The 13,064-nt window shown below is 42.3% G+C and overlaps 1 protein-coding gene across 3 annotated transcripts in view; it reads left to right on the top strand.

The window, feature by feature from the left end:
- The window catches only part of SERTAD2 (SERTA domain containing 2), a 110,510-nt gene that overhangs the window by 75,949 nt on the left and 21,497 nt on the right, over nt 1-13,064 (top strand). The window contains exon 1 of one of the 3 annotated variants that reach the window (XM_045788109.2): nt 12,723-13,060. The exons of the other annotated variants lie outside the window; for them this stretch is intronic. The gene's annotated coding sequence lies outside the window, so the exon portion shown is untranslated. Of the gene's footprint in view, nt 1-12,722; nt 13,061-13,064 lie in introns of those variants that run through there. 3 annotated transcript variants of the gene reach the window in all.

The raw sequence follows: 13,064 nt of genomic DNA, 5'->3' as shown, positions 1-13,064 counted from the left end.
ATTAGCATATAGATGCCCTGAGAGTGGGTGAGGAGAGTTTATAGGTTGAGAAGAGAAGAAAGAACAAAAAGAAAACCATAGGGAATACAAATGTTTAGATGGTGATTATCAACTGGCAAAATTTTTTCAAAACACACGTGTCTCCAGATTTTCCTGAAGATTCTAACCAACCATCCCCAACCCCCATTCACCTCCTTAACCCTCTCTGGTCCCAAACTACAACCGGAGGAGGTGACTTTTTTTAAAAAGTTAAGAACTATAGGTTTATGGGGCGGGTGGGGGGGTGGTCAGAGGAAGAGAAGCCAGCAAAGGAAACTCTAAGTGTCCAGAGAAAAAAGAACCAGCAGACTATAGTTTAAACAACCATCCTGAACGAGGTGGTTAGTAATGTCAGATGCTACAGAGAGACTCAGTTCTGTGAGGAACTGGGAAGTGTCCATTGGCCTTGGTGCCTAGAGGGCAAGGGGGTGGCGGATAGTGTTTTCCTGCAGAAACAAGAGGAAGGAGGAGGGTCTGAAGCTGTGAAGGGTAGAGACAGGAGCAGCCACAAGCGTTCCTGAAGCACTGAAGCTCAGGAAGATTGTTTCTTGTTTTAAAATTGAAGATAGAAAGTGTTGAAGTCTATAATTTATTGACTTCAGGAAGGAGCCAGTAGAGAGGGCAAGGCTGAGGGTAGAGGAGAGGGAAGAAATAGCAGTTTGCAGTCATATTCAAGGTTTTCCTTGGCCCAACTTTCTTGTCAGGAGTACCCGTGCCGTCCTACAGTTGAATGCCACCAACCCGTTCCAGTAGGAGTCACTTTGACTTTGAAAACTATCATTCAGATGTCTTTTTATTTGGTTAGCCTGGGATCTGGATTTTTCTCCCAATTTTTCATAAAATACTCAAGAGGGGAACCTTTTAAAAGAATATAAATTTATCTTCCAGTTGCACTGATTTGCTGAAATGTCATTGATAAAGAGTTAATAACCTATCAATCTAGACTTTTGAGTTGATATGATATATCCTTGTCGATATATCATATAAGCCCATAGAAACGGAGAAACATATGCTATAGACGAACGTATTCCTTTAGAACGCACGTGTGTGTTTATGTACGTCTTAGAAGGAAAAATGAGTTTAAACTGGGAGTTGATTTTTTTTTCCATGAGAAGCTCCATTAAAAACAACAACAACGAAAAAAAAAACTTTAAGCTTCAGAATAGAAACCGTTCCGTTTTCTGATCCGCTACCTCATGGTAAGAAGTTAGTTGCAAGGTTAACTTCCTCGGAGAGAAGAAGGCAAGGACACCAGCAAAAGGAAAAGAAAGGTTTAATTGCTCTGCAAAGGCCCAGACATGCTCTGAAAAGTAAAGATTTCAGGCTTAATGTGCATGGAACAAAAGGCCGTTGTGAACTGTGTACAAGAGTTGGTGAGAGTTTGTATTCTGCCCCTTTTTTCTGTGGGAGTTATTTCCTGTTGTTGACTAGAGTTCTTTATTTAGAACCACCTAGCTTCAGAATGCCTGCTAGCACGCAGAAAAGTGTGTATTTAAAACATAGGCTTATTTCAAGACAATCTCTGAAAAAAGTCACATTACCCATGCACTGAGACAACATCATGTTCCCAGAGGTCGAGAGAGCATGTGGGCTTTATTTCTATCCCTATATCGAGAGACATAAAATAAGAAAGAATCAAAATGCATTCGGTGTAGCAGCCAGTGGTCACCTTAACACCAAGTGAAAGATATTTATTTCAGGGGTAAATGTGTTTCCATTGTTTTAAAACACACACAAACACACACACACACACACACACACACACACACGATTTCATTTTTTTAGTGCTAAATGCATTATTTGGCATATTAAGGAAGTAACGAGCCTTCCATATTTTGTGAGGAAGCTTTTATCCTTTCTAGCATGATAGAAGTTAGCCTGGCAGGTGAGAAATACACCCCAAACATGGGCTCTATACCAATTATTCTCTTATACCTGACCTGTCAGCTGAGCTTCCTGCTAAGAACTTTAGGTTACTATAGTGTTATCATTGGATTTTATAGTCTGTTATTAAGAGAGAAAGAAGGACAAGATATCAAAATGATGAAAGGAGTAAGTTATTACTGAAATGATGGGAGATAAATAAATACATCAAATATGAATACTGTCCAATGCTTTTTTAATAGATATTGGAAATTGCAGGAAACAACTTAGGAAGTTATACTTCATGGGAACCATAAGGAAGAAAGAAAAGAAGGTATTTTTTTAACCTGATGAAATCTAAATCAATAAATTCAAATTGTGTGTTCCAACATACTTACTTGCTCTTCATGTTTTTAAAAAAGAAATTAAACATTATGGATAAAAGAGAAGCCACCCATGTGTCTCTCCCTGATTCTGTTACCTTCCTCCGTTTACCAGGGGTAACCACTTTCCTAAATATTTTTTATCTCTAATGTTTTTATTCTGTAATTGCATACCTATGTATTTGTAAACCATGTATAGCAGTATTTTGCATGTTTTAAAAGATTTTGTGTAATGATACTATATTGTGCATATTTAACAGCTTGCTTTGTTTTACTCAACATTTGTGTTTTCAAGATTTAACCATGTCGCTATATGGTACCTTTAGTACTTCCTAACCACTATAGTTTTCAAGCATATCAATTTATTCTCATCTTGATGAACATTAAAGTCGTTTCCAATGTTTAGCTATTACAAGCAAAGCTGCTACAAACATTCTTCTATGTCTCCATAGGGGATAAAAGCAAGAGTTTCTCTAGATTCTAGATTTAGCTCTTCTCACCCAGAATTCCTCCAGAGAATTAAGCCCCGGTACCCTAAGGCATCCATTATATGTAATGAATTAACTTGAGTCCTGTAAGTCTAGAATGGTTCCAGTGTTGGGCTGGAGCTAGAGACCGATACCTGCTCCTGAGAGCAATTGTGTGACTCTGTAATTCTTGAGTTCGTTTGGGAGGCTTGAAATCAGCCGTGCTGGGGGTATTTACACCACAGAAATCAGCAAATGCTGCAAGTAAAGGCTTCTTTCCCCATCCACCTAGCCAGCTGTTAACTATCGACCAGCACACTACTGGTTTTTAACTTTATACCATCCATGGGAGAATTGATGAAATAGTCACTTGAATCATTTCCTGTAGGGCTTATTTTTTCGTGGAACCCCAGTAAGAAAGACTGCACGTCTGTGGGGAGGGTGTATGCGTCTCCCATGTTACTGGATAATGCCAAATTATCTCCAGAATGGTCAGTCGGATAGCTGTGAACTATCTTTTTATAATTTGCATTTTTCTTATTATTGGTGAGGTTGAGTGTCTTTTCATATGTTTATTGGACATTTAACTTTCCTCTTTAACCCATTTTTCTATTGGGTTTACATGACTTTTAAAAAATTGATTCGGAAAGTTCTTTATTCTGAATACTAATCTTGTGTTGATTATGTGAATCACATGTATCAGTCCACAGTCTTTAACTTGCCTTTATTTTGTTTAATAGATACTTAATTTTATTTCATTTTATTTTATTTTTTAAAGATTTTATTTATTTGACAGAGAGAGACAGCCAGAGAGAGAGGGAACACAGGCAGGGGGAGTGGGAGAGGAAGAAGCAGGCTCCCAGCGGAGGAGCCTGATGTGGGGCTCGATCCCAGATCACCGGGATCACGCCCTGAGCCGAAGGCAGACGCTTAACAACTGTGCCACCCAGGCACCCCAATGGATACTTAATTTTAATGTAATCAAATTATCCATCTTTTTCTTTATGGTTTCTGCATTGGGTGTCTGGTTTCTGCATAGTTGAAGTCATAGCAGGAAGCAGAATTCCATTCAAATGATACAACTCATGAGACTTTAATAAAGGGACTTTTTACAGAGATGTGACAAAAGTTGAGGCGTGGAAGACCAACAACAGTAGGAAGCTGTTCCTACCCTTAGGTCTAAAGGGGAGAGGGGAGGAAATGGTCTTGCTTGAATTCGTGAGAGTTGACACCCTGGAGAGGGGGCCACCCACAGAAGCTGTGGGTGTGGAGGGATGGATACTGCCATGACAGTCGCTCAAAGCAGGAAGGATCAGGAAGGAAATACCCCAGCCTCTTTCCCCTCTGACCCACTGGTCTCCTTCTGGTGCCTTGCATTCACTGAATCCACCTGGCAACTAGTTGGCAAAAGAGCTTACTTAGTTCCTAGGGGGTCAGCATTTCAAGGCACAGAGCACAGCAGAGGCAGGTAGGGAGTGAATCTTAGGAATCAAACAATAATTTCACATTCCCTATCCTGAAGCCCTAAACATATTTTCCTATAGTCTCTCCTTATAAGTTTTAAAATTGTGTTTTACATATTTAGATTTAGTCCACCTGAAATGTAGTTTTTGGAGAAATACTAGGTACCTAATTTTATTTTATTTTTCATGAAGTTAACCAGGTGACCCTTAGCCATTTATTGAATAATCTGTTCTTTCCCATTGATCCATAATACCACCTCTGTCGTATATGTGTGGGTCAATTTCTATACTGTCAATTTTGTTCTGTTGATTTATTTATCCCTACAACACAACATTCTCTTTTTTTTTTTTTTTTTAAAGATTTTATTTATTTATGTGACAGAGAGAGAGACAGCCAGCGAGAGAGGGAACACAGCAGGGGGAGTGGGAGAGGAAGAAGCAGGCTCCCAGCGGAGGAGCCTGATGTGGGGCTCGATCCCGGAACGCCGGGATCACGCCCTGAGCCGAAGGCAGACGCTTTAACAACTGCGCTACCCAGGCGCCCCACAACATTCTCTTTTAATTACTAGAAATTTATAATAAGCCTTGATACCTGACAGGAAATTTTGTTCTTTAAACTTATCACAGCTATATTTCACCCTTTGCTATTCCAGATGATTTCTGAATTTGCTTACCAAGTTCCATGAAAAAAAAATTGGGATTTAAATTGGAATTGTATTTAATTTATTGATGAGTTGAGGAGTAAGAGAAGTGATATTTATTTTTTTAAGATTTTTTATTTATTTATTAGAGAGCGAGAGCGAGCTTAAACAGGGGGAAGGGGCCAGGGGAGAGAAAAGAGGACTCCCCACTGAGCCGGGAACCTGATGTGGGGCTTGATCCCAGGCCTCTGAGATCACGACCTGAGCCACCCAGGCACCCTGAGAGGTGATATTTATAAAGTATTAAGTATCCTTAATACTTTATAGTATTAAGTGTTATTTATAAAGTATTAAGTATTCTTGTCCATAAATGGTATCGTTCCCATTAATTCTGTTCTTTTCATCTGATGAACTTTTGGAAAGTTTCTATTTTCTCACTTTTCATTTTTGGCCAAATAGTAATTCTGGAGTCTTTATCTTTATAGCTGTTATTATCACTAAAACTCAAAGTATGATGTCTAACAGTTCTAAGTGGTAACAAATGAGAATGGATTAAAAATGAACATCTGATTCATTACAATTTTTGTCAACCATTTTGTAATTTGGGCCTTAATTTCTTAAATAACATTAAAAGGAAGTATAAATGCTGTTGAAATTACCTATTATTCCCACAAAAGCTGGTTATCTGAATCCCCAGTGTGGACTCTCCATAATGAGGCTAAATGAATCACTGCAGTCAAAGTCAGGGAATCTGGCCCTTTTTCAGTGAGTTTTTTTATGTGATGCTACTCTTTCACATTTATGTTTTCTTTTAAAAGAATCATCTTGAGGAATGATTAACTGTACGTATTGTGTGAGCAAACTCAAACTCATAGCGTGTACATTGATTTGTAACAGAACAGCACAGCAGTGGGCGTCTATGATATAAAGGATATTCTCGCGCTCTCCTTTCTAAATTTGGTGTCACAGATTCAACTTCTGTTTTTAAAAAGGGAAGTTACATATAGCTCATTCACACTATTATTTTCTCCTTAAAAGCCAGTTTCTCTGATAATTGCCCATGTAAGGAGTTTATATAACTCAAACAAGACTTCTCTAAGAAAACCGTTTTGAAACAAGTGTTGCTTAGCAAGATTAAATTTTTCGTTCAATATTTAAAGCATGTTTAGAAAAACAATTGACTGGCTACACGAGTGTATCTAAGGTGTTAGTGTTTATCTGGGATGCTTGCTTTAGTTCTTCCCACTTGACCTCACGCCGTGCATTTCTGAAATCTTAAATATTAAAAACTTTTAACTTAAAAATTTAACCTTTTTTCAATTGAAAGCAAGGGACCAGTGTGATTGGACAGTTGGATAATTTTGAAAAAATTGCTTATTCTCGTTTATTCTGGCAACAAGTCTTTTAAAAAAATAGTCCTACATTGGTGACTAAAAGAAAAGTCTACACCATTTTACCTAGGTGTTACCTATCTTCCAGAAAACCCATAAAAATTCAAAGTGGCAAACAAGCTGATTCATTTTTAGTTGTATACTATGTTTACATTTAAACTGGGTTCTCTGGCCACATGTTTATTTTCTAATGATACCTCAGCCTGAACTTAGAGGCATTTCCTGGGCATCTATACACATTAAAGCTTTGCATTTTTTTTAACTTCTCAGAGTAGAATTTTTACAGCTGGGACTTCAAAAATGGCTTAAATATATTATTTACATTTCCCAAATTACCATAGTTCTTTTAAGTGACTTCTTTACTCACAGGTGACTTAAAGGCACACAATCCTAGGTAGTTTCTACAAGAGATATGAGACTATGTATAGCAGAAAGTAGAATTTAGTCTAACCAGTCGTATAAATGCTTGATTTTGGAACATAAAAGACAGTTGGCATTAAGGTAATACTTTCAAAAAAATTTATTTTTCCTGTCATCATTTTGCCAAGTTTTCTTGGGAGTTAATATTGGTTGATGATATTCATAACATATTTGATTATTGGCATATTTTTATATTCCATGACCATGAGGGCATGAAGGTGCCAGTAATAAGTGGTCATTTGAACCATTCAGGTAATCACTTGAAAATTTGGATAGGCAAGTCTTCACCACCACCACCACCACCCCCATAATTATCAAATGCTGCTGTGGTTTTAAATATCATTTGACCAAGACTTTTGATTCTTAAAGTAGGACGAGAAAATCTTTATAAAGAAGTACAGAAAGGTAGAATTATGGCAATAATTTATCTGTAAGGTTATTCCCCCAGTAGTGAGACTGTATCGATTAACAGTACTAGGTGAGTGCCCATTAGTCCTTGTAACTATGTTAAACCCAATTGGTGTATTTTAGAATTGCGGGAAAGCAGTTACAAAGACAATATTATATTGCTCACAGTGATCCCTCTAATTATGAAGTTTCCCAAATACTACTTAAAAATACGTGTATATGGTTATTTATATGTGTACACACACACACACACACACACACACACACACACACACAGAGTTTAGTGAAAAGGTAGTGAGAGGAAAACATGAGCAGGAAAGATTAACCCCTTGAGTTTATGAAGGGGTTATAAACTCTTCAGCATTCTTGAAATTATTCGTTTAGTGAAAACTTACGAATACCTACTGTGTCAGCTGCTGTTCTAGAAGCTAGAGACAAAGTAATAAACAAGAATGCCAGTTTTATGAAGCATATTAGAAATAAGTGAGGGGTCTGAAGGGTGTGATAAATTTTATTTCTTTTTCGTTGTGTTTATGGTTTATTAATTCTGTGGGCTAAACTAGGATGCTGACAAAGCCGAGGACAGGCAGGTCTGGAGTTCTTTGTATGAGGAGTACAGTTGTTACTTCATGACTCTAGGGTAAAGTTGAAGTGGCGTCCAGATCCTGGCACATTGCTACCCTCCTGGTGGCCTCCGCATGTCAACTTTGGACATCCTGCCTGTAAACCATCCTCCCTGCTTGAGGAGTTCATACTCTTCTCAAGACCCTCAGCTTGGTCTTTCCTGGCTTCCACAACAATTTCCGTGAATGTTAGAAACCTCACAGCCTCCAGACCTTCTCTGTGCCTGGGAGTCAGCTTGATAAAGGCGTTCAGTTGGCAGGTCCATCTCCAAGCCTGTTTCCTCCTCTGTAAGATGTGAGAAGGAGTACCTTGTGCCTCGGCACAGGGAAGGTGCTATGAAGAGTGAACATGTAAACCCACGTGAAAATGCCTTCTAAACCATCCTGCTTCTAGCCAAGCACTGGGGGAGGGGGAAGGGGCTACAGATTTCCCAGCTCGGTGACTTGAACCATAATGGGTAACAGATCCGGGAGAATATGGATAGATTGCTCAAATCTGTCTTCTAGATAAGAAAATAATTCCAAGAACATAGCCTATTGGATAGAGCATATTATTGTTATTTGTACTTCTCTTTTCTTTTAGAAATGTGTGAATGTGAACATGGTTTTATATTCTACCAGTTTGAGCAGATTATCTCATTTGAGCCTAAAAAGCCCCCATGGGGGTAGTCTACATTGTGATCACTTTTTTATAGACTCCTAGCTCTGGGAGGGGGTTCCAGACATCTTTGAGCCTGAGCACCTCCTTCTGAAGGGCGTGACAGCAGGCCCCGTGATGCCAAGGGCCTGATTCAGCCTCCCTGCTGGCTGTGGCTGAGGAACCAGACCTGAAATCTCCTGACCGACAACCTGTGCTCTTTCCCCCAGAACCGGGGCTGACCCTAAATCTGTGACATAGCAGATTAAGAAACTAGAAAGTCAACAATCAATCATAGTTAAGTGATTTATTTGTACAAGATCTTCATACTCCTACTCCAGGTCTCATCCTCTCAGCAGGCTGGTCCCCAAGGACAAGGAAGGCCTGGAGGCCATACGATTTCTAACGTGTATTGATGTTTTCTGTGGATACCGGTAGTGCCAAGTGTCTTGAGAAGAGTATGAACTCCTCAAGAAAGGAAGCAGGTTTATACTCGAGTCGTATAGAGCCGACATGCAGAGGCCTCTGAGAGGGTAGTGCTGTGAGGGGACCTGGGACAAGGAGAGACGCTGGCGGACACCCCGTCCTTAGTGGAGCAGCGTCCAGCAGGAAGGCAACACTGGAGTTGTTACCAGCAAGGGCCTTCGCTTTGCCGCTGAGAAAAGGGGGAGAGCAAAAGCTGGAGTCTCTAGGAAGGGCTGCTCCCAACTGGACCTCACAGTTTATCTGAAGATTTTAATGGAAAATAGTGGCAATTGAAATAGGAAGGACATTAATGCCCCACAGAAGCTGTCTTTTCTAGTCATGGTTACCAGGGACTAACCACCAATGTTAGGGGGGAAAATGGTTTTAAAAGCATTTTCTTCAAATACTATCCTCAAGATTTTGTCCCAAATTGGGACTTAAATATTGTCAGATTTTTAAAAGAGAAGGCGGCATATCTCTAACAGAAGAATAGCCCTCTCTCAGAAGAACATAAGGGGCTGTCGATGCAAAGCAGGCCAGTAGTAATTAGGGAAGCTGTGCAAAAGCAGCCCTTCCCTGGAGTTAAAGTTCTGTTTGTGTGAACCGTGACCTTAGGGAGAAAGAGGGGGAAAAAACCTGACAGAAGTAGGTGGAGGAAGAGCCGGAAAGGCGTCCACAGAAGGAGATGTGTTAACACACTCCATTGCTAGAATGGAGTTTTCAGTGACCAGTGGTGCAAAGTACGGAACCTGTCTGTGCCATCTTCGTGAGAGAGTTGAGTCTTCCAAATCACCACGTCCAGTATCAACGCCTTGGTAATCAGTTAGGTGATGTGACTTCCAGAACTTTATTTTGAAGCAAACGGTTTTAAGTTATCAGTGAATGGGAAGTCCAGGTTCAGTAAGGATGGCTGTATTTTCCATGAAAAGATGATTGAGCCCAGCTGGCTGCAGACAATGTGTTTCAAGAACTGAAATGTTTATTTTATCTGATATTTATTTATTTATTTATTGCCGTAAGACCAATATTTCCAAGGTACAGACGTGGATGATTACTACTAGTATTTCAAGTGGAACCTGAGAGATAAAATATAATAAAAGAGAAAGAAAAAGTGAAGTTTAAAACTATTTTAAAGTCTTTGTTTCTCAGTTTATATAGCCAGCTCCTCCTGGTGTCATTTCTTGGGTGCATGCTAATTAAGTGCTAAAAGTGGCCTTCAGTTAGTGAAGTCTTCTAGTAGTTTGCAAGACATGTGAAGGCCCAGAAACTTTCAAAGAGAAGCAGTGAAGTGCAAACTAGTACCCAGAATACAAAGCAATGTTGAGAAGTACCTCTCTGAAACTAAACTAATGAGTATTTTTGCAAATTACCATCACCGTTCTATACTTACAAAAGCCATGTTTGTTTTCTCCCTAAACAGATATGTTCCCGATAGTTAAGTGTGGATGCCTGGCCCAATTTCTTATATGTGAAAGTGAGAAGGAGAAACTCTAAACTCTAAATCCTGAGGGTAGGATTATTTTAAATGGGCTTTTAAATGTCCCACAGAGTGAGAGTGAAAACCACACTTACATTTTTACGAAACATTTCTTGTTCATTTGCTAGGAATAAGCAATGATTTTTTTTTTTTTTTAAATCATGCCATTGCATACTGAAGGGAGTTGACTTCAAAAGCTCAGGGAGGGCTTTTCCTTATCTTTGTGGAGTTGGGTTCCCAGGGCCAGGCAGGGGTTGCTGGGCCGGCTTGTGGGGGCTCCACCTGGGGGAGGGGTGGTTAACCAGCTTGTGTGGGACCACATTAGCAGCTGTGGACGCTGCCACTTCATGCTTTGATGAAAGATACCAGAATCTGAAAGTGGGGGAAGTGGAACTCGTATGTAATGTGTACACTGTTAAGAGGTTACTGCCTTCAAAAGTATGGAAAGGTGAAAACCTTGTCACTCGAAAACTCAGGTTGCTCTCCTAAGAAGTCAGACCTTTCCTGAACAACATCCCTTAGCAGCATCACAGGTCCACTCTGGAGACAGAAAACTTGTCACTTTGATCTTAGTTCTTTTGTACAGGAGCACGGCACTTGGTAATCCATCTGCTAGGAAAATATCGAAGTGTCACAAAATTCTGCAAGTCTAACTCACTGCTAACTTCAATTCATGCATAACAGTTTAAATTCATTTTAGATTCAACAGAGCCTCTGGCCTCTGCTGCAAAGATATCACAGGAAGAGATTATTGCAGCTTCTATTTCAATGGTTTTTCCTTAAAGTGAGCGCTGAAAGTATAAGTGAGTGGGTGGTTAGGAAACTGTTAGTAAGTAGTGTTGTTTCTAAAAGGCAGAACTCTGGAAATGAAAAATATCTTGGCTTCGCAGCTCTGCCACCCAGGCACAGACTGAGCCGGACCTGCGGAGGGCCCTGAGCATGTAATTTGGAGCGCCACTATAATGACACGTCCCAGAGATATCACAAATAATTAGCTTTTGGCATCGGTTATACTTGAAGAAAAATCTATAAGATTTTAATTATACTGAGGGCCAAGTAAAAACCTTTGTTATTTTCCTTCAAGATAAAACAAGAAACACGGTCTTCTCCACCAGCATTTTGCCCAGGCTTAATTTCAGTAAGACCATCAATTTGATTGATAACAAATCATTACGGAAGAGTTGAATAGGTCTAAACTTGTCTTGATGTTAACGACTTGTAATCACCTTTATGTTAGGTCTTAAAGCTTTATTATCTTTAAATATAACTAGTACAGTGAACCATTAAATGCCAAATATCTGAGATGATATTGATTGGGGTGGCAGCCAAAATTTTAAGGAGCCTGAATTACTTTTCCTTGCATCTTTGCACTGAACGCGCATGTGATTTTTAAAATAATCATTAATTTTCCAGGGGAGCTCTCTCTCTTTTCTTAGTGTTTTAAAATTCGCACCACTTAGGCATACACACCTTTCCCAATTAGTATAAATTTCCCTGCTACATGTAAGTAGTTCAAAGCCCATGCCTTCCTAAAGAGAGGGAAGAGGTTATCCACATGAAGCTTCTGGGCAGAGGACGGGGCCTCTGACCCCGCTGCGTCTCCAAGCCTGGCTTCCCTACCTGCGTGGGCTCTGCCAGCGCGGACGGCGGGCTGCCGGCTCTGCACCGTGTCGCGGCAGGCCACGAAGAATGTAACTCGGCTCCGTCCTACTCCGAAAGTACTGTTGACTTGGTGACCCATTTCGAGTGTTGGGCCGAGGCCGCCGCGCGCAAGGGGCGTTTTCTGACCCCGGCTCCAGCTGGAGCCCCCGTCCAGCCGTTCGGACATCTCTGCAGGCCACTGGTGCGTCCGGAGACGGGGGCGTCTGGGAGTGTCCCAGCTGCGGACGCTGCTGCCCCCCCGCTCTCCAGGGACGCCCGTCTCGAAAGCCGCGCAGGCAGCGTGGACGCCGTGCCTCGGGGTCGAATTTTTGCCCCTCACCTCCTGTCCCCCCTCCCCCGCGGGACCCTGCCCGCCCTGCTGACCGGCCCCAAGTTGCCGAATAGCTTAGATGCTTGTCATATTTGCGGTCGCGCGACTCAGCGGGCTGTGCGCGCGCTGCACTCGCCGCCGCCTTTGTCACTAGCCGCTCGGTTATTTGCATGAGTATTTTCTGGTGTGTGAGGGGATTATTGGTGGTTAGTTGTGGTCCCCTGGCCGGAGTGTCTCTTTTCCTCTCACCATCTCCTTAAGCCTTTCCTTAAGAGAAAATAAAGGGCGCGCCGGCCGGAGAGGGAGCCGTGGGCGGCGCTGCCACCCGACGTCTCCCGTGCTCTGCCTGCCCCTTCCTGCTCCTGCGGCGGCCGGGGCCCGGCTCGGCATTTATCTCGCCTCCCGGGACCGCCGGGGGAGGGGGCGGGGCCGGGGGAGGGGCGGGGCCTGCTGAGCCCGGGGCCCGGAGCTCGCGGGAGGCTCGCTGGCCGCACGTCACTCCTGCACAGCGAGTGCTGGAGCACGAGCTGCCGCTCGCTCGGTCAGGGCGCCCCCTCCGCCCGCCTCCCGCTTCCTCCTCCGCTGCCTGCCTGCCGCCGCCGCCGCCGCCGCCGCCGCCTCCACCATTGTATAATGCTCCGAGCGCGCCGGCAGAGGACTGCGGAGTCTTAGCTTGGGTACTCGTCTCCTGCCCGCTCCCCGGCGCCACCCTCGGGCCCCCGGAGCGGGGACTCCGCATGGAGAGGGAGTAGCTTGAGGAGTGGGCAGAAACCCCTCCTGATGCGTTAGTTCCCAGGTGGAGCTGCATGTGGTAA

The sequence above is a fragment of the Ursus americanus genome, chromosome 7 (genome assembly GCF_024610735.1).
Source record: "Ursus americanus isolate L20-20 chromosome 7, mUrsAme1.1.p, whole genome shotgun sequence".
In the NCBI taxonomy this organism is placed as follows: domain Eukaryota; kingdom Metazoa; phylum Chordata; class Mammalia; order Carnivora; family Ursidae; genus Ursus; species Ursus americanus.
Note: the sequence above shows the minus strand (reverse complement) of the source record. Positions and strands in the feature narration are given on the sequence as shown.